At 35.8% G+C, this 19,883-nt stretch overlaps 1 protein-coding gene across 3 annotated transcripts in view; it reads right to left on the bottom strand.

Moving 5' to 3' along the window:
- LOC5565233 (focal adhesion kinase 1) overlaps nucleotides 1–19,883 on the bottom strand; it is a 322,375-nt gene that overhangs the window by 269,726 nt on the left and 32,766 nt on the right. For 2 of the 3 annotated variants that reach the window (XM_021849314.1, XM_021849315.1), the window contains exon 1: nucleotides 6,876–7,379. The exons of the other annotated variant lie outside the window; for it this stretch is intronic. The gene's annotated coding sequence lies outside the window, so the exon portion shown is untranslated. Of the gene's footprint in view, nucleotides 1–6,875; nucleotides 7,380–19,883 lie in introns of those variants that run through there. 3 annotated transcript variants of the gene reach the window in all.

Here is a 19,883-nt window from a genome sequence, read left to right as displayed (position 1 = left end):
TCTGCACACTTTTTGTATGAAACGTTAAACTATGAAGAATACTTGCCCTTATTTTTGAATAAGTGAGTAAAGTGGAATCCAGAACGCGTCTTGATACAATGTATTAGATACTGGGCCAGTAAATCTCTCAGAGAGATTCCATTGGTAATTCATCCATAAATAACTCTCGAACTCCTCCAGGTATCACTCAGTCTTTTGAATATTAAAAACATAGAATTCTACCAGAAATTCTTCAATGTGTTCTATCAGGTGTACTACTCTCAAACCACAAGGCTTTTTTTTAGTTTTTAGTTTTTTTAGTTATCTTTATATGAATTCCACTAACCACTTATCTAGGATTGTCTATTCAATTCTATTGCAAAAATCACTCTGAATTCCTAAGTGAACACCAAGTTTTTTTTTTCAAGAATCAAGTAAAGTTTTTAATCCAATTATAATTTCTTGTCTTTATGTAAATTTTAACTCGTAGATAGTTCTTTACTTCTTTTCCAAACTTGATCAACCATTTTCTCGTGTTATTTTCAGACATTACTTTTGGTTATTGTCATTGGACCCTTCCATGAATATTCAACAAATTCCATAAAAGATTTCTTCATTGATCTCTTTTCTCTGAAATTTCTCTGGAGCTTAATCTTACAGCCGTCGCGTGGTTTGCCACCGTAAGAAGTACCACGCTGATGCTGTAAACGACAAGATTCTTTTCTCAGTGCTGTAGAAAATGCTGCAGTGCGACTACTGAAGTGTCAACAAAATGTATCCTGGGAAAAATGTCTCTGAAAAACCTCTATTTTCTATAATGTCCTCCAGAAATCTGTTCGGGCATTTCTTCTGAGATTTTATTCAAAATTAACAGCAGAAACTATTCTAAGAATGTTCCTAAGTTCTGCAGATATTCATATCAAAATTTATCTAAGGATTTCTTCAGAAACTTCTTCAAAATGATAACCATAATTTACCCAGGAGTGAGAAAAGCTTCTTTATAGCATAATTCAAGAAATTTCTTAAAAAGTTCATCCAGAACTTCCCACATAAAAATTAAACAGAAATTCTTTTAGAAGTTTCTTAGGAATTTCTCCTAAAATAACTTAAGAAGTCTTTCAGGAGGTCCTCTAATTATTTAGCCTAAATTTGACTTAAAACATTTCTGGTAGTATGTGTAATCTTAAAAGTAATATGCACAGAAATTTCCCTTGGCTTCTGTAGATAAATAGTTTGTTCTCAGTAGTATCAATGGAAGAATGAAAGTAAACCTGAAGAAAGAATTGGATGAAGTCCCGAAAAATTGTGTAATAATTTTTAGAGTATTCATGGATGAAATTTGAAATCTAGATCTAAAATGAAAACAGTTCTAAGCTTCTCCATTTATAGTAATGATCTACTGGTTGGAGCATGCAATGGAGTTGTTATCATAGCGGACAAACATCAACTTTTTTCGTGATTTAAAACTAAAGATGTTGAGATGTTTGGTGTTTCTGTTGAATTACAGCTTAAAGTTTAAGGTTTTATAGATGCCCATTTGCCCTTTAGTGCACTGTAAAGCAAACTGATCTGCAGTATTACGAAAATTGACTATCCATAAGTCCAAATTTGCTGTGATCGTAATTTCTGTTTGAATAACACTGCGGAATACGTTTTTGTCTCAAGCACCAAAATACCGCTATTTACGTAATTAACATGGCTAAATCCATTGCCGTTATCAAAAATATCTTAACACGTCTAGTTTTAGAGAAATTGACAGTTACAAATACAATATTTGACTATTTCAGTCACCTTGCATTCAAGTTTGCCAGCTTGTATGGAAATTTATTCACTTAATTTTCCACAGAATTCAAACTTCATCTGTATAGCAATTATTATCAACAAGGTTCATAAAACTTTGGATACTTAAAAGTTATTTTTTCAATGTTTCGAAAAGTTTTGTATTTTGCCATATAAGAGAAACAAATAATTTTGTATGGAGACTGAGAGCTATTGGAAAAATAGATTTAATCTAAATTTGTTCGTGCAATTTCAAATTATATCTGAAATTACATTGAAAGTCATATATTGCATGCTTGGTCGATTAGATCACAGAACAAATTGATAAATCATGCTCTAAATTTCACGTAAACATCAAAAGGAAAAACGCCGACATTATACAAGGGAAAGCTATACAATATGCTCTAGATAAAGTTCGTTATAATTTCAGGCGAAAACTGATTCATAACACTTGAAAAAATATCTGAAAAAGTGCTTCTTGCTTTCCTGTATTATTTGCCGACAAAATATTAAATATTGTTGTAAGAATTTTTGAGGAACTTTTGAATAAGTTTTCAAGGGTACTCGGTGGAGAATTCCAAAAATAAATTCTTGGAAAAATCGCTAGTGAAGTCCAAGAGAATTCCTAGAAAAAATTCCTGCAGTAATGGCTATAGAATTTTGTATAGAATTCATAAAGAAATACCTTACATAGCCTGAGGTATTCCGTAGGCAATGTAAGCCCAAAGGAAGCCCAGAAGCATTCTGAGAGAAATTCCTAGGATAGTTTTCAAAAACTATTAAGGCATATACTGGTAGAATTCCTGGAGTAATATTTGATGGAATTTAAGAAGGAATTGTTTGATTGAATTCTGGAAAACTTCTGTAATGCGTCAGAGGGTAAATTGAAGGAACCGTGAATTCGAGTGAAATTTATCGGTGGGCGGAATTGATAACCATGTCACACGATTTTATTTCTTACTAATAGAGCACTATTATCGATGTGACCTTACATAAATAAAACTTGTCTGTCATAACTATTGTCGAATTGCGTAGATAAAAAAATATCCATTAAACAGATTTCATCATAAAATTCGTAAGATTTTTTTTCTTTTAGTTAAAACTAGTGGTCCCGGCAAACTTCGTCTTGCCATCAAGTAGGCTATTGAAAACCGCTATGCAAGTCCCGTGTAGATAATGTCAGATTAGTTTACTCCCGTTTTCCCCACTATAATGAAGACTTTCCTAAACTTTTATTTCGCACAAACACGTCGGAGCTCTGGACGAATTCAACAGTGAAAGAATCATGTAAGTCCAATCCCCCGTTCTCAAGCCATTTCGTGACATACAAACATCATTCCATTTTTATTTATATAGATAGATAATCGAATTTGTGTTAGATATTAGGAAATTCCTGTAAAAATTGCCTACATTTAGGCGTTTTAGCGGTATTCTTAATATCTAATTACTAATTAGGCTGATACAAATATTAATTTTCTTTTATGTCACCCCCCCCCTTTCAAAAATCCGAAAATTTTGAAGGAAAATTCATCATTTTTTTGACAATCAGTTAGGTTTTTTTAATTTTTAGAGTTAAACCCAGGTAAAATAATGATCCAGATGACGATTGGAAAAAGCTTAACAACTATCGTTAAAAATAAAAATTCGAAAAATAACTTTTTTTTTTTCATTTTTATTTTTTTGTTCCTTATTTATTTTTATCCCCCCCTCGTACCGTCCAAGTGGTCTCGGACATAAAAGAAAATTAATATTTGTATCAGCCTTATTACTAGTAATATTGCATTGTTAAGAATTAAAAAGGCGTATTCGGATTCAGGGAGTTCAAATTATGATGTAGGTAATCGCATTAACAGACGATCAATTTCACCCCTAAATGGAATCCCCAATTTTTTTTTTAATTTTAGAGATGATTTTTACCACCGAAATAACAGTTGTTAGAATACTACAGTACATAAGTAAATGATGTTCACTATCGTACTTGTTTTCCTGAATTCAGTTGTTTGGCAGTGAAAACATTATGAGAAACAGATCATGAAAACCGTTAAAATTGTTCAATTTTACCCAAAATTACGGTACTTCGGAAAGAACCTTCAAAAGAGTTCTTGGAGGATTGAGTCAAATTTTAGGTGTATTTGGTTTTTCATGGCCTTTCCGAAATGGCAGATAGAAACAGCACCAGTAAAAACAAGTGAAACCCCTGTGGCGTTTTTGTTGACAAATCGAAAATCAAACAAAAACAAAAATATCAAGGTTCAAATTCGGACCTATTTTTTAGATTGAAGTTTAAATTTGATATAGTCGATATTTTAGTGGGAAAATTTGCCAAAGTTGTAACAAGAACACGCTCTATCGTATTATTGAATAAAATCAAGACTTAATCAAAAAACCTAGGGCCCTATTCAAGGAATCCTCATGACCTTCCTTGTATAGGGTAACCACTATATTTTGGACCTTTACGTACAAATGTACCTCTATTCCAACAAATTTCCCAGTTTAAATCGAAAGACCACCTCAATTTGGAAAGAAAGGGCTATTCCGCACTTGCATCAACCGTTTGTACATAAACATTGTATTCATTTTATCTGAAATTAACTGGATTTAATCGGTTCATACATGCAACCGTTACAATACGTTACACACAGAAATTGAAGCCGTCAGAAATTTTTCAAATGTAAACAAAAATTTTTTTTTCTAATTTGTGGATCAAAAGCGTAGAATTTTTTTCGGTTTTTCATTGTTAATCGACAAGCACAGTGCCGGATTTAGGCTTTAGAAGACCCAGGTCAGATCTCATGAATATAAAATTAAGCACGATTTGGAATTCTACAAACTAACGTATTGAATTTGAGCTTTTAATGAGATGTTCGTTCCAAAGATATGACACCTCCAAATGCAAAGGGTGTTTTGACATTATGGTCGATTGTTGGCTATATACATTTCAAAAATTCCGTTTGTTTTCAAGCTTCCCAATAGATGATTTTTCCATCCAATGGGAAACATATAATAATTCGTAGAAGATCGACTAGTTTTTTTTTTGGCTTTTTGTATGGAGTTAAAAATTGCTGGAAAATTTCAAAGCCTTTTTTAAGCATTCACCCCCTTCATTTACAAAATTGCATCTTTTCACTCTTCTATTTGTTCTTTATCTAGTCAAAAAGAACAAAATGACTTGTTGATATGATAATAAACACGTTTTCCTAAATCGTATATAGAATGATCCTAATTTTTATTGAATTTTTAAATCACGAGCAAAAGTTATACTATTTTGAGCGATTTCACCTGGTGCTTAACTTTTTAGCCGGTAGTGTGAAAATTTTCAAATATTGTGATAATGAATTTGAGCATATTTGTAGTTCACTGCCAAAATTTCATGCCGATTGCTCATATGAAAACAAAGTTACAGCATGCCAAAGTTGAGCATTTTGTATGAAAATCGGCTTTCACTACTATTATTTTGAACACAACTGTACATCCATTTTAAAAACTGCTTCCATCCGTTGATCCACTACTGGAACACGACCAATGTGCTTTAATACCACATTGCGGCCGCTATTGGTGCAAAGGAGCAAATTTTTTGTATAAACTTTATTATTTATATGACTTTTTGATAAAATAAAAAGTTGAAATTTGGAAAATCGACTAAACTAAAGACTATCTATCCACCAAAAATAGCACATGTCGTTTTTATCGAAAAATGGTCGTTTTATTCCATAGTCCAATCTACTGGTACATTACAACCATTGGTACCGGCACCCTATCTGTTATAAATCCTTTTTAAATTGACAGAGAGTCCTTTCTAGTGATTTGGACATCGGTTTCATTATCATGAGTTTTTTAGTTCCAATTGATCAAATTCCTTCATATTTTCAATACTTTTACTTGAACTTTTTTGACAATTGGCTCGTGATATAAATCATTTAATAATTAAAAAACATTATTTTTTTACAATCGATTGATTTTACTAATGGGCCATTCACAATTTTCATAACGCTAAAAATGGCTATTTTTGATGCCCACCATCCACCTTGACTAGACCATACTGTGAGACTCAGATAATAGGAAAAGAAAAAAAATCTACTCTTATAATCGAATGTTGACTTCATCTATAGAATTATATGTTTAAAAAGAAAATATTGCGTTTCAAATAAAAGAAGTAATTCTTAATTTTGGATCCTCGGGGGGGCCCTCTAATCGGAGGACACGGGGCATTTGGCTCCTTGGCACCCCCCAAATCCGGATATGGGCAAGTATATTATACAACCAGTATCGTGGACTATGTCGCCAATCGATAATAAATGTCGGGGGTCAAAATATACACTTTGAGGTCCAAAATGTATAGGTATGTGCAAAATAATAAAAAAACAGAGCTTCACAATTCATTATTAAAGGTGTTCTTAAAAATACCTCAAACTCGAGAGTTATTGAAGAAACTTTCTGAAGGCAAAACATGTAGAGCACAGTAAAATCTCAGATAGAGGGATTCCTTGAAGAATTCTTCGAAAATCGTTTATGAAAGACTGATTGTTGATTGGAATCTTAAAATTCTTTATGCGCTAGATGTATTTTTTGAATATAAAAACCAAGGTTAATTTCAGCAGCGTTTTTAATCATCGGCCAGGATGGGGAGGGAATGTCTAATTCAACCCTCGACCCAGCTCCCACGACGACCCAGCCACGACGATGTATAATGGAACCTGCAAAAGGGAAAACCCAACATATGGAAGCACTAATTAAATTTGAAATACCTCGTTTTGCCCCACTATGGAAGACAAAACAATTGTGTTTGATTGAATTTTCTCTGCATCGAAAAAAAAGGCCTACAGAAGAGGGGAAAATTGCATTGATAATCTTCCAACAGTAGTAATCCAATGAGATGGGCGGGTAGCCTCTCTTGCACGTCTCAGCAGCTATGGATGATGAGTAATCCTGGTGAATTCTTCGTACTGCTTATTTTATTGGCAGCTCCTTTCCAAACAACAATAATTCAACGCACTGGCGAGATCTTCGTTATTCGTTTCTTCTCCTCAACGCGAAGAGGTTCAACGCAGTATTTACGTTTATAAATAGATCTCTCTAATCATTTAGCATTTTCGATTTCATTCGTTGGAGAAACTCACTTTTTCTTCGGCTGATGAACCTTTTTTTTTCACTATTCACTGCTAGCTACACTGAATTCGCAGGTCGTCTCACAATTGAAACCAACTTTGAATACCGTAGTGCGCACTTTTTATGCTGATTGGCACAGTAAATCGAACCCGGGCAATAAATCGCGAGCACTGACACTGAAAATCCAACGAAAACTTCAACGAGCTACAATCGCGTGTGTACTCAATGGGTCAATACAGGCCCTCCGTAGCTCCCAAGGTCTGTTTCGTCAACCAACAATACACAACACGGGAGCACAGCGTTTGTACTTCTCGAGAACTCCGAGAAAATTTCCCTTTCGCGTGCGCTCGTGTTTGCGTAGGCTCACTTCACGTCGCACTCCAGAGGGGCGTCCTTCCGGAAACTGCTTTACAGAGTAACTCCTCGCGGACAGACCACAATAAACACGCGCGCGCTTACTTTTCGACCCAATATGTTTTGGTGCTGGTGTTGTTCACTTGTCAAAAGCTCACGATGTACTAAAACAAACTCTCATGCCGCATCGCATCGCAAGTGCCGCCTCGCCGCACAGCTGAATCAAATTTCAATTTTTCTTCCTTCTTTTCTTGTGATCGCATGCATGTTGTGTCCGTTCAGTCGTCTATACGCGCCGCGCTCGCATTCGCATCACCCTCTTCGCGCTCAAACCTCAAATTCTCAGCGTGCTCCATGTGCGCCGCGCATACAAAAGGCATGGAACCGGCCCCATGGTCATTCACATTCACGAATTAAGGGTGTGCGATACAATTGCGAACTATTTTTGGATCCTATTTTGTCAGTGTATACAACGATACTGCCCCATTTGACCCTATTTGACTAAAAATACATGAAGAATCCAAAATTTTCCACAAGCTTTCTGTCACCTATATTTTATTGTAAGTCAACTATAACTAAATGACATTGTTTTGAAAGATATCTACACACTTTTTGGGATCGGACTGTCTAGCTACATATGGCCAATAATCTCGGAAAATGTTCATGCACGGAAAAAAATCGGTTGCCGGATTCATGAACAAAAAGTCATGAATTCATACAATTTTATGTTCCATGATATCATGACTAAAAGTCATGAAATCGTGAGTATTATGCAAGAATTTGTATGCTCAGGGCGTTACACAAATCTAACTGTCACTTTCTTCATCTTAGTCAACGCGTCTCATGGCGATCGGTGATTTTTTCTAGTGAAATTATAAAAAAAAATTGTTTTTGTAAAAGTTTAAATTGAAGACACTGCTCTTTGGAACCTTGCCATCGTATCGATGACATTCTTGGCGAGATTTACGTAAGTTCCCACATTGTGTCACGACACAATCAATCTGCCGGAGCTATTGGATGTTCCAAAATATACTTACAAGCCTTCCTCTTGATTTTGCAGAACCGGGCAATGTTTGACTTTGAGCGAAGATTTCGCACCAAAAACTCGTCGGCGATTTTAACTGTTCGGATGTGATGCCTTCCCTATGTCCTATAGCAGAGCAGCTCACAAAAAGCCTTCGGCAGCCGGATGTTCCAGTTCACTTCCCACATTCACAGTGTTGTTAAGGAGTATTCCATTACTCATGCAATCCACCAGAATTTTTTGAGCCCAGGGACCATTTGTCAAATCAATTGATGTTCTAAACAATATTTTACGTTAAAACCTAACCACTGAATGTTCGCGTTCCTGCTAAAGATTTGGCACTCGTTAGGTTGACTATTGTGGAATGTGTTCGCGGTTTACTACGAAACTACCGGCACAAAAGTCGCAACGATTTTAATTTTCATTTCAATTGTTTACCAATAGCAAATCTAAACTGGGATCTAAACTGACGTATAATGTTCAGTTTTCATGCAATGAGTTCATGATTCAGGGATCCTGCTTCATGACTTCATGACTCAACTTTCCACTTTTCAGCACCAAAATCGGAATCATAAATGACAGCCATCTCAATACATGAATAGTGCTTGTGCTTATGTTTTCATGAACTGTGTTCATGATATCAGATCCTGCTTCATGATTTCATGACCTAAAGTGCCACTTTTCGTATCAAAAATAGGAATCATAAAAGACAGATGACTAAATCCATGAATAGTGCTTATGTTTCCATGAATTTTATTCATGGTTCCAGCATACATGCTTCATGATATGAGGATTCCAGCTGACATTTTTCTTCGCTTTAAATTGAAAACGTAACGTACAGCCGGCGTTACGGTAAAATGCTTCATGATTTCATGACTTTTGGTCATGGTGTATTTTCATAACATGAAAACACACTTTCCTCCCGAAATCATGACTCATTCTCCTTATTTCGAGTGCCGCATTTTTACCCGTGTGGACTCATAAACATAATAGCTATTCCCTTCCTTACGTTGGGCCAAACGGACATATCGTCGAATGATCATTTGGTCGAAAATGTTTAATTGCAATAGAAAGCATATGACATTTGGTCGAACCGACATTTCGCCGAAAGGACATTCGGTTGAATCTCAATATTATGGAAACAAAGTTTTGCGTTAAGCCCGATTGTTGTCGAGAGAAGCATTTTGTCGCAAACATGCAGATTGATTTAATTTAATTTATTTAATAATTGATAATAGTACTAGCCATTTTACCTACAATCAATATGCGGTTAGCAAATCTCAAATGGAAGCAAGCCGGCTTTTGTCACCTCAGTCAACTCGCTTTAAGGTAATCCGGGGCAAGTAAAAATCCGGGGTAAGTGGGACCTTCCGCCATTGCTCATTAAGGAAAAGTTTTTTAAAGAGGTATTCTTTTAGAAAAATGAAAAAATGTATTTAGTACAAAAATATTGTTATTTTTAGTAGCATGTGCTCCATGTAACTGTTGTCAATTTAGGACCTTTTTCAACTTGCATGATACATTGTGACACGTTTCATGTCTTGCATTGGCTCGCTCAACATATGTGTGTTATAAATTGAATTACCATTTGGTAAGCTACACTTATAAGTATTATTACAAGCTGCTCACGATAAACAGGTATTTTGTATGAAAATGTCTATGGTCTAATTTACCCCATAATATCTTCATATCCGGGATAAGTGAGACCTATCAAACATTTTCCTAGAGAGTAGTACTAAAACATTCAAACAAATGATTTTTATCGAAAAAGATCAATTTCAAATTACGAGGAAGAGATTTTTTTTCTATATAGGGGTAGATCCCCCAGTACCGGAAAGCACCCAATACCACACAAAGTAAGAAAATTGAAAATCATGATCCAATCAAGATGGTGTATTAGAAGAAAAGAATGCTATTGTGGAGAGTAATGTTTGCGTACAATAACACATACTTGAAATATGCATGCATTTTGTAAAAGTAGAGTTATATAAAAATGCCAGGTTGTTTTGTCACATTAGTAATTGTAACCGCGTAACAGTCACACTGAGATTATACATGGGCCTCGCAATGCAGTAGCAATGAAATTTCTATCAGAATTATTTTCTGACTATTCACCCAGTATGTGATATGAGTTGTACAAAAATTCAACCTCAAATAAGTACTTTTGAATTCTTGGTTATTTTTAGCAAAAATACTGCCATAAAATCCACACTTGGTATTAAATTTACTCAATACTTTTGTCGATTGTTACAAATATTCAGTTATGGGCAGCATAAAATCCACACTTGGTATTAAATTTACTCAATACTTTTGTCGATTGTTACAAATATTCAGTTATGGACAGCATAGTTGGGAATTTCTCCGCATGATGGCGTTAGCTTAGAAAATATTACTAAATGGAGCTCATATATTTGTTATGACGTTCTATATCTGAAGATACTGAGTATTTTGAAAGTTAGTATTTTTTTGCTACACTTTTTTAACGTTCATCCGCGTTCACAGACTGCTGCGATCTCCTGAAATTTTCATAATAATACTTTGTTTTAATAAAACTCAATTAAAATCAATTTCCAATACTGAAGAAAAACCAAAAATCCTTTTGTATTTTTTTAAGTTTGAAGTTATAGCGATTTGAATTTAGGGTCAATATGATCGCAAGGCACAGACAACGTTCTATTTTCATGAAAATTACTCTTGATTTGCTTTCTAGAACTGCAAAAATCCGTTCAAATTTGGCGAAGTTATCACGATTTGAATTTGAGGTCAACGTAACTTTTTTTTCGTACAGACAGAAGGTTAGAAATACATGAAAGATCAAAATTTTACAACTCGGTTATGATGCTCATGAAAAAAAGTCAGGCAAAAGATTCCTCACATTTATTCATCTATCAAAAAAAAACAACACTTATTCTCAAAAACATCGCGGGTTCCCTGAGAACTTGTCACAGCTCCCTAGCGTTAGGAAGCCCTAGAATAAAAAAATAATCATGAATATTACTTTCATACAGAGAAGATCTCATCAAATTCCCAGTGCTTCCACTAGAGTGGTAGGGTAGATTTTATGCCCGCGTAAACTTGACCCCACCATATTTTCTCGGAATCTAGAAGAGTTTTATTCGAAATAGTTCCAAGCAATACTGCGTGTATGGACCGATGCACGAGTTCACTATTTGACGTTTGAGCGGTGCCGTGTTATTTACGTGACCATGGCAACGAGTGAATTGGGCACCGCTCAAACGTCAAATTAGTGAAATAGTGCATTAGAAGACATTCAAAAACTATTAGGGGCCATGCACAAATTACGTCACGCTCTAGGAGCCTTACACAATTTTCGAAGGACTCATACAAAAAACGTGACAAAGGAGGGGGGGGGTTGTTGAAGAAGTCTAAATTTAGCGTGACATAATTTGTGTAATTAGTTATAAACCTAGATTTAATTAAAATAGCAATCAGATGGGTACCTTTTGCACTACCGAGGGACCAAATGCAGTACTAGAAGTGGTACCCAATCTGAGCCCGAGTGGGACGGACCTGGACATGTAGAAATTCACAAGGAATTGCTCAGATATAGGCGTTTAACGTAGTATTTCTGAGATTGAATGTTTCGTATCGCTATGAGTGCTATGACCAAGGTATCTAGAAGGGAGATAGATCAATCCGTCAATCAAAGTATTCCGCCATGTTGAAAAAATAGTTGGCAGCTGGCAAGTTTGTTTTGCATGATCAAGTCAGCAAGCCATGGAATCCATGAAACGTCTCCCTCAAAATCATTTGATTTTCAAACGCTTCTTCTCATGTTATCCTTATCAGTTCTGATTTACGTTGTTAACTTATTAACAATCTTGTTCTATTTAGCAAAACTCCAAACCACATCCTTCTTACATTTGGAGATCACAAAAAAAGCCTGACCATTTCAGCTGGTCGCTTCCGGTGGAGAATAATGCAACTCTGTACGAAACCATCCTCAAACGCATTGCAGGCTGTCCTCGGGGTTGGTACTAATTGATCGGCGCATAGATTTTAAACAATGCTCATTTTCAACTGAAAGCACTCTTTTATTGTTGCCTTGAATCAAAGCGGTATCCTGAAAGCAGTAAAACTAAAATTAAATTTGTGCCAATATCACGAAGTTTCCAGTATGAAATTTTCTACTCACTCAAGACGCTACACGATCAACAATAAACAATCCCATGGAAACCGCTAGAAGTGAAATCACATGGACGAAATGCGCCGGCTGACCGACTCGCCAGCTGTCATTTTCCAGCTCCCCGCTGTTTAACACTCCCCGGATCCACTGACTACTTAGATTGTATTACCTTGATATAAATACCTTGGTGCATATCGCATACCCTCAACACGAATGAACCCTTATCTTCATCACTTACCGCATTTGCCACCCATCGCGCGCACCTCATCGCGACCGAACACTCCCACGAAGCATAAAACTGCACCCGGCTTTGATCGGTGAGCTGTTGTTGTTATTCTAGCGTTGCACTTATGCTCACCGATATGTTGCCACGAGAGAGACTCGCGTTTTGCTTCTCAAAACATTGGAACTTATCGTTTTGAGACTCACTCTCCGGAGTGCGCTCTCATAAATTCATTTTCACTTCACAGAGTCCGATAATCGAGATAAGCTACTTCCCAATTCAGACCTGAGCAGAGAGACCAAAACAAATGCCATTGAGGCTGAAGTAGGACCGAAATGAACCAAAACAGACGAAACACCGGTGGTCGTAGCATCAACGATTCAACGAGAGTAACGAAGAAGAGATCAACCGGGCAATCAGGAAGACGGCGGTGATGATGACGCAGTGTCGTGAAGCGATGAATCATAATCATCGCGAGCATTATGACACACAGCAGACAGAACGTTGTTAGATGGTGCAATTTAGTTAGAAGATTGTAGGAAATTAGGACAAATCGCACGTTTCGGCTACTTTGTTTTTCGATTTCACGGAAGTTATTAATGTTTTGTATTCTCGCTTCCGGCCGAAAGATTTCTGTTTTACTAGAATAACCTAATGGGTTTGAACACATTTTCAAATATGTCAAGTTAGAATGCTCGTTCTTCATAACGTTAGGTTGTATAATGTTCTAACAGCTAATAACATACATATAGCTGTTGTTACTGAAACTTATTTGAAACCTGAATTCAAACTCAAATGCGATCCAAACTTTTTTGTTTATCGTAATGATCGGCTGATTGGAGCATGTGGTGGAGTTGCTATTATCATTGCACTATGGGCCAGGGACGCAATCTGGCGGGACAAAATTAATAACTCGGTAACGAAGCGTTTCCGGTTGTTGGTGTCTTCGGCAAAGTTGTTTGTAACAACAAGGACCATCTACTGACATAAACGGATAGTTCGTAAATCGTCCGCATAGGTGGCGCCACAATCTAACTTTTTACTGTGACGTTCTAGAGGCTTGGCATGTTCGGCAAAGTTGTTCATATTAATAAAACAAACAACTCTAACGAAGACGTCAAACCTCCATAGCCTACTGTTTTCGAGTTATTGGCAAAATTAGAGAAAATAAGTGAAAAAACGATTTTTTTCACCAAATTTGACATTTTTCCAAATAATTATGTCACATAATATTTTTTGCTGATAAATATATAACAAACACAAGCTCTGGTGGAAAATTTTTAATAGTACGGCGCATAAAAATTGAGGAATAATGAAAAACCTTGAAAAATAGAGCAATTTTTGAACCTTAATATCTCCAAAAGCGCAAAAAATCGCAAGCTCAAATTTTGAAGCAACATAAAACAATACTTGATGAAACGAATGTCAAAATTTCAGAGAGGTATATTTTGGTGTTTTTGAGATTTTTAAATATTTTAAAATTTTATTTTCATTGCGGGATTAATATTTTCGTGGCAAACATTTAAGTGTTTTTTTTAAATTAGCGGAAAAATATATTTTATTATTTCATGAAATTATTATATCTGCTCACAGTACAAGCTGGCTTCAGATTTCATCTAGAATTCGTTGTTCCAGTTTTTCGGAAGCTCAAAATTTAAGCAAATTCGGTGATTTAACATATATTTAAGGTAAAACAACCTAACAGTTCTCAAAATCGAAGGATAATCTCCAAATTGATACCTTCGATCTACATTCTCTGCTTCGAAACATCCAAAGATCAACGCTCTTTAAAAAATTCTTTAAAACAATTCTAGAAGCTTCGGACAAGAGTTAGTGCGCTCTGAAATTTTAGTATTCAGAGGTATCGACATGAATATGCTTAAAATTTGATTTTCCGTATTGAGAGTAACACATTCACAAAAAAAATTGCTCACCTCGAACCATGATGATAACAATTAACTGACACATGATCAAGTTTTTCATGGCATACCATATCATTTGAATTATTGAAGAAAAGCAAATATGTACCCAGTTTTAATCTACACTTTCATCTACATTACTCAATATCAACTCAAGGAACTGCTCCTAAACTGAATTTCATGGCTACTATGATGGCTTTTTTAAATAGTTTTCTGAAAGTTTTTGTTCCACGACTCGTTATTTCTAAAAGTCGATCGTCCCTTCAGATTGACTCAAGGAAATTTAACTGTATTGGAGTAATACGATCACTATAAAAAAAATGAAATATCTCAAAAACACCAAAATATACCTCTCTGAAATTTTGACATCCGTTTCATCAAGTATTGTTCTACGTTGCCTGAAAATTTGAGCTTGCGTTTTTTTGCGCTTTTGGAGATATTAAGGTTCAAAAATTGCTCTATCATTCAAGATTTTTCATAATTTCTTAATTTTTATGCGTCGTATTATTATTTTTTTTCCACCAGAGCTTGCGTTTGTTATATATTTATCAGCAAAAAATATTACATGACATGGTTCCTTGGAAAAATGTCAAATTTGGTGAAAAAAAAATCGTTTTTTCACTTATTTCCTCTAATTTTGCCAATAACTCGAAAACAGTAGGCTGTGGAATTTTGACGTCTTCGAGAGAGTTGTTTATTTTATCAAAATAAACAACTTTGCCAAACATGCCAAGCCTCTAGAACGTCACAGTAAAAAGTTAGATTGTGGCGCCACCTATGCGGACGATTTACGAACTATCCGTTTATGTCAGTAGATGGTCCTCGTTGTTACAAACAACTTTGCCGAAGACACCAACAACCGGAAACGCTTCGTTACCGAGTTATTAATTTTGTCCCGCCAGATTGCGTCCCTGGCCCATAGTGCATTGGCGTGTAAAACATCGATTTTTTTTCTACATTTGAAAACAATGTTTTTGAAAGTCTGGGTGTTTCTGTTGAAACACAACATGGTAAATATACTTTCATAGCTGTCTGTTTGCCTTTTCAATGCACTGGGCAGCAAGTTAATTTGCTTCAAAGTGACTTGCGTAAATTGACTCATAATAAGTCAAAATAATTTATCCTTGGTGACTTTAATGCAAAGCATCGCTCATGGAATAATTGCAAAGCAATCTGATTGTAGAATTTTATTTGATGAGTGCTCTTCAGGATATTTCTCAATTCAATACCCTGATGATCTTATTTGTTTTTCCTTTACAAGAAACCCTTCTACGATTCGATTTACCCAACTCTAGTCATCTTTGTAGCCACTGGTTACTCAGGCCGATTTTGATTCTGGTCCCAGATACATTTCAAATTCTCCATGACGCGATTCTTAATCCAATCAACTACACTTTATATTATTTACGAGCCGGCTGGAATGAGGAGAAAGTAATTTCAACGAACTCGTGATCCTGCTTTGAAAATTATATGGCAGGATCTTCTAATAGAAATCATAAAACATTTTTCTGAATTGAGAATCAAAAAAGTTTGAAAACAAAACTTTGCTGAACCCTAACTTTAAGCCTTTTTGAAAATTATCAAGCATTCGTCGTTGAGAGGCACAAATAATATATTATTAACCGAACTACATTACAGCTTGTATGCTTAAAGTAAATCTTCATTAAAAAACTATCTCAGACCAAATATCCTTGCTTGTCACTGCCTGGAGCTTACGCAAACTCTTCCGAGAGCAAACACGTGGGAACATGTGCAAATATTTATTTTCATACTATGACTGAAACTTAGTCAGCAAAGCTGAACCGCACAAAACTAATGCATTCCCTGCAGTCGGTCTATCTCATTCATCCACACAACGAAACTATAACTACGCGATAAAAATTTAATGTGGAAATGTGCTAGTTCCACACTGAGCTCGTTATATCAGCCATGGGAACATGTTCCATGAATGGAAGCAAACAAAATAAGAGGGACAGATGAAACTTTTTGATAAAACTGCACCAACCATGCACTGACCATCTTTCGCCCCTTTATTTGTATGTGTTGTACGCTTCTTCCTGTTCGCTGTTTACAGTGATGTATTATGTGCACATGCCATTTGCAAACACAACTTTTGATCGGGACTTTGGAGGACTTACGTTCTATAAAACAAAATTACCAAGGATTAACCAAATTGCTTTCTCTGGCCATTACCACCGACGAAAGAAGCTCATCTGATAACTTCGTGAAGCAAATATTGACCGGAGTGGGTGATATTTAATCGCATTCTGCAGACACGCGCCTTTAAACATTGGGTTGAAATTACCAATATCTTACATTGTTGGATGAGTCTCATATTGCATAGCGTGTCTTGATGTACTTCGGGATGTACGTACCTGAAAGAAAAGAAGAAGGGGGAAGTGCTTCAATGTTGCATCATAAATAGGTGTTATGTTGAAAGTATTGTGTAAGAAAAGTTTATTAATGGCATGCGCACTTAAAACGGGCAGCTGCTCGTCGTTTTCAAGGATAACGGTGAATGCGAAAAGTTTCTGCTTCGGTTGGCAACAATTAAACACATTTTAATAACACACCCGTATATTGTATTAAGCATCTTTACATGATAAAGTCAATTTAAAAAAGGTTGTTATTTTGTACAGTCGTTGGATGAGACAATGGATCTAAAAGAGTGATAATTTAAATGGTAAATTCTTTACAAATACGTACTACTACCAGCAGAACAATTTGATGTATTTATTTTAGCCAAGAGAAGCAATTTTTTTTTTTTTTGTTAGAGTCATAACATTTCTGTACAATTTCATAAATAGTATTATTTTTTAACAATTCTGTCCAATCTCAGATTTTGAACAGGAGCATTTCTTCCAAGGCTTAAAGAATATTAAAACATATTTTTATTACATTTTTCCGAATGCAATAATCTTTACTACAAGCAGGGATGGGAAATGTACTGTGGCAAACATTTACCACCTGGGAGGGAGGCACCGATACTACACACGAAATATAAGACAACGTTATTTTGAACTGCAAGATAACTCCAGCTTGCCAACAACAATCAAGGCAGGCTTCGAGAAAATCGGTAGTTTCCTTTTGTTGTGCACCTTCGATCTTTCCTGACAAATATGAAAAAAGGGCCACAGTTTTCTATGCACTAAATATTCATTTTCATTGGAAATGCTTTATGTTCAATCAGATTAAATGGTGTTCACGTGACATTACTTGCGTTATGTGCATGAATTGATTTTCATTCGATTTTTATTACTTTTGTTTTGTTTGACTGGCAGAATCGATGAACTGTTGTAAATAGTGGTCAAGGTTCCCAAGCCTGACTACAAGTGTTCAAAACAAGCAACATTTGTTAAAAACAAGTGTCTCCGTGTTTGATTAATAATTCATAAGACATATAATTAGAAAAAACGAAGTATTGAATACCATAACAGCATTTAAGAGCTATATCGTAGTTTATCATCATAGAAACTATATTGACCAGAAAGTATGTGCGGAAATTTCGTCAAAATGTAATTTCCTGCCAAGTTGCAGCTACATAAAAAAGGGAGTATGTCTCCTCACTCTCTCCTAACCTTCAAATCGTTCGTAAGAAGGACCCAATTGTTTTGAGATAGTTAATCTATCTTCTATCTTCTACATAAATTAAATTGGGGTGGCGTTTGTATGTCACGAATTGGTTTGAGAATGGATTTGAATATTTTTTTCGCAGTTGTATTCGTACAAGACTCCGATGTGTTTGTTTGAAGAAAAAGTGTAGGAAAATCTCCGGGAAAATCAGCAAACGGGAGAAAACTGTAGAGGAGATTCAATGGCATTTTTCAAAGCCTACTTGAAGGCAAGTGGAAGTTAGCCGAGTTCACTAGTTGATTAAAATGATTCTAACTTATTTCGACAAAGTTTGCTTCTTAGCACAGTGCTATATGAGCAGTAGGGCTGTTCAAAATTTAAAAATGTTTAAGAATTGAATCTCCCATATGTTCCTTAAGGTTGTGCTATTTTTCTCCGAATGTCGGTTCCCCGAATGTCGTTTCCCCGAACGCCAGTTCCCTGAATGCCAGTTCCCCGAATATCTCGTTTCCCCGAATAGTTCCCTTCCCCGAAAAGTTTTGGCACTCATATTTGCCATAATTTAAACATTCAGGGGGGTGAACGTATTAGTCATCTGATATGCACCTTTCTTTATTTTATTGGCGGTTCTTATTAGTTTTACCGTCCTCAGAACTTTTAGCAACATGTGTCTAACCTAAAACAACTAAATACCTCCTTCTTTGGTTGCTTATCGTTTTTTCTAATTCACCATCCTGCCACTGAAAACTATTATAGCTCCTATTTGAACTGCTACACTTTTCGGGGAAACGGGTCATTCGGGGAACTGGCGTTCGGAGAACCGACATTCGGGGAAACGTAGCACAGTCGTTCCTTAACATCCTTACCATAAAAATGGTGTTTTGTGAAATTTTCAGCTTTCTAGGTGGGGATTTAAAGGTGGCCCAGAGACAATATGGAAATTACTATGGAGAAATTTTGAGATATGTTCCAAACACGCTAGTACTGTAATGTAAGTTCAAACTTATTATCCCATAGTAAAAACTCATTCTTCAAACCATAATAAAAAACAGTATAAATATAAAGAACAGCCTATTGTTAAAAGAAGGCAAAATTTATGATTGAACCAATAGAAGATTAGACGCCAAATTTTTGTCGGCATAATAAAACGTAAGGATATTAACAATTGCGTTCAGAATCATCGTAGTGATTGTGCTACTTTTCCCAGAATGTCGTTTCTCCGAATGTGGGGAACCAACATTAAAATGTTTGTAGGGTGTTTTCTTTGAATCGAAGAAGAGTGCCCGTTGAACAGAACAATTCATCCAGCCTAATATTATTCGTCTACTTACCAAACAATCAGTTATTATGCTGGTAGATCTTGCAGATCTCATGACCTATCTTTCTGGCCATTCTTGAATAATTTAGAATTTCTGTTTATCCCCAGAAATCGCAATTCTATTCCTCAAAATTTCGGGGTATGTACTTATTACAGTATGTATGGTTGGGAGGCGTTGTAGGAAATCATATTTTAAGAGATTTGTAAAGTTGATTTCTTCGACAAAGTTCTTCAGTAACTTAAGGACTGACATGCGGTGTTCATTCAGATGCGGAATTACGCCACTAAGCGGTGCCAGTTTGCATGGAACTTTTGTTCTGCGGATATCTCAGGATCCTGACCACTTAGAAAGATGACGTCTTCGACAAAGTTGTTCAGTAGCTCAACGGCTATAATTATTCAAGCCAAGATATAAAAGATTTTGCCACCAGACGACGCTAGTTAGCATGAAACTTTTGATA

The sequence above is a fragment of the Aedes aegypti genome, chromosome 3 (assembly GCF_002204515.2).
Source record: "Aedes aegypti strain LVP_AGWG chromosome 3, AaegL5.0 Primary Assembly, whole genome shotgun sequence".
NCBI classification, from domain to species: Eukaryota; Metazoa; Arthropoda; class Insecta; order Diptera; family Culicidae; genus Aedes; species Aedes aegypti.
Note: the sequence above shows the minus strand (reverse complement) of the source record. Positions and strands in the feature narration are given on the sequence as shown.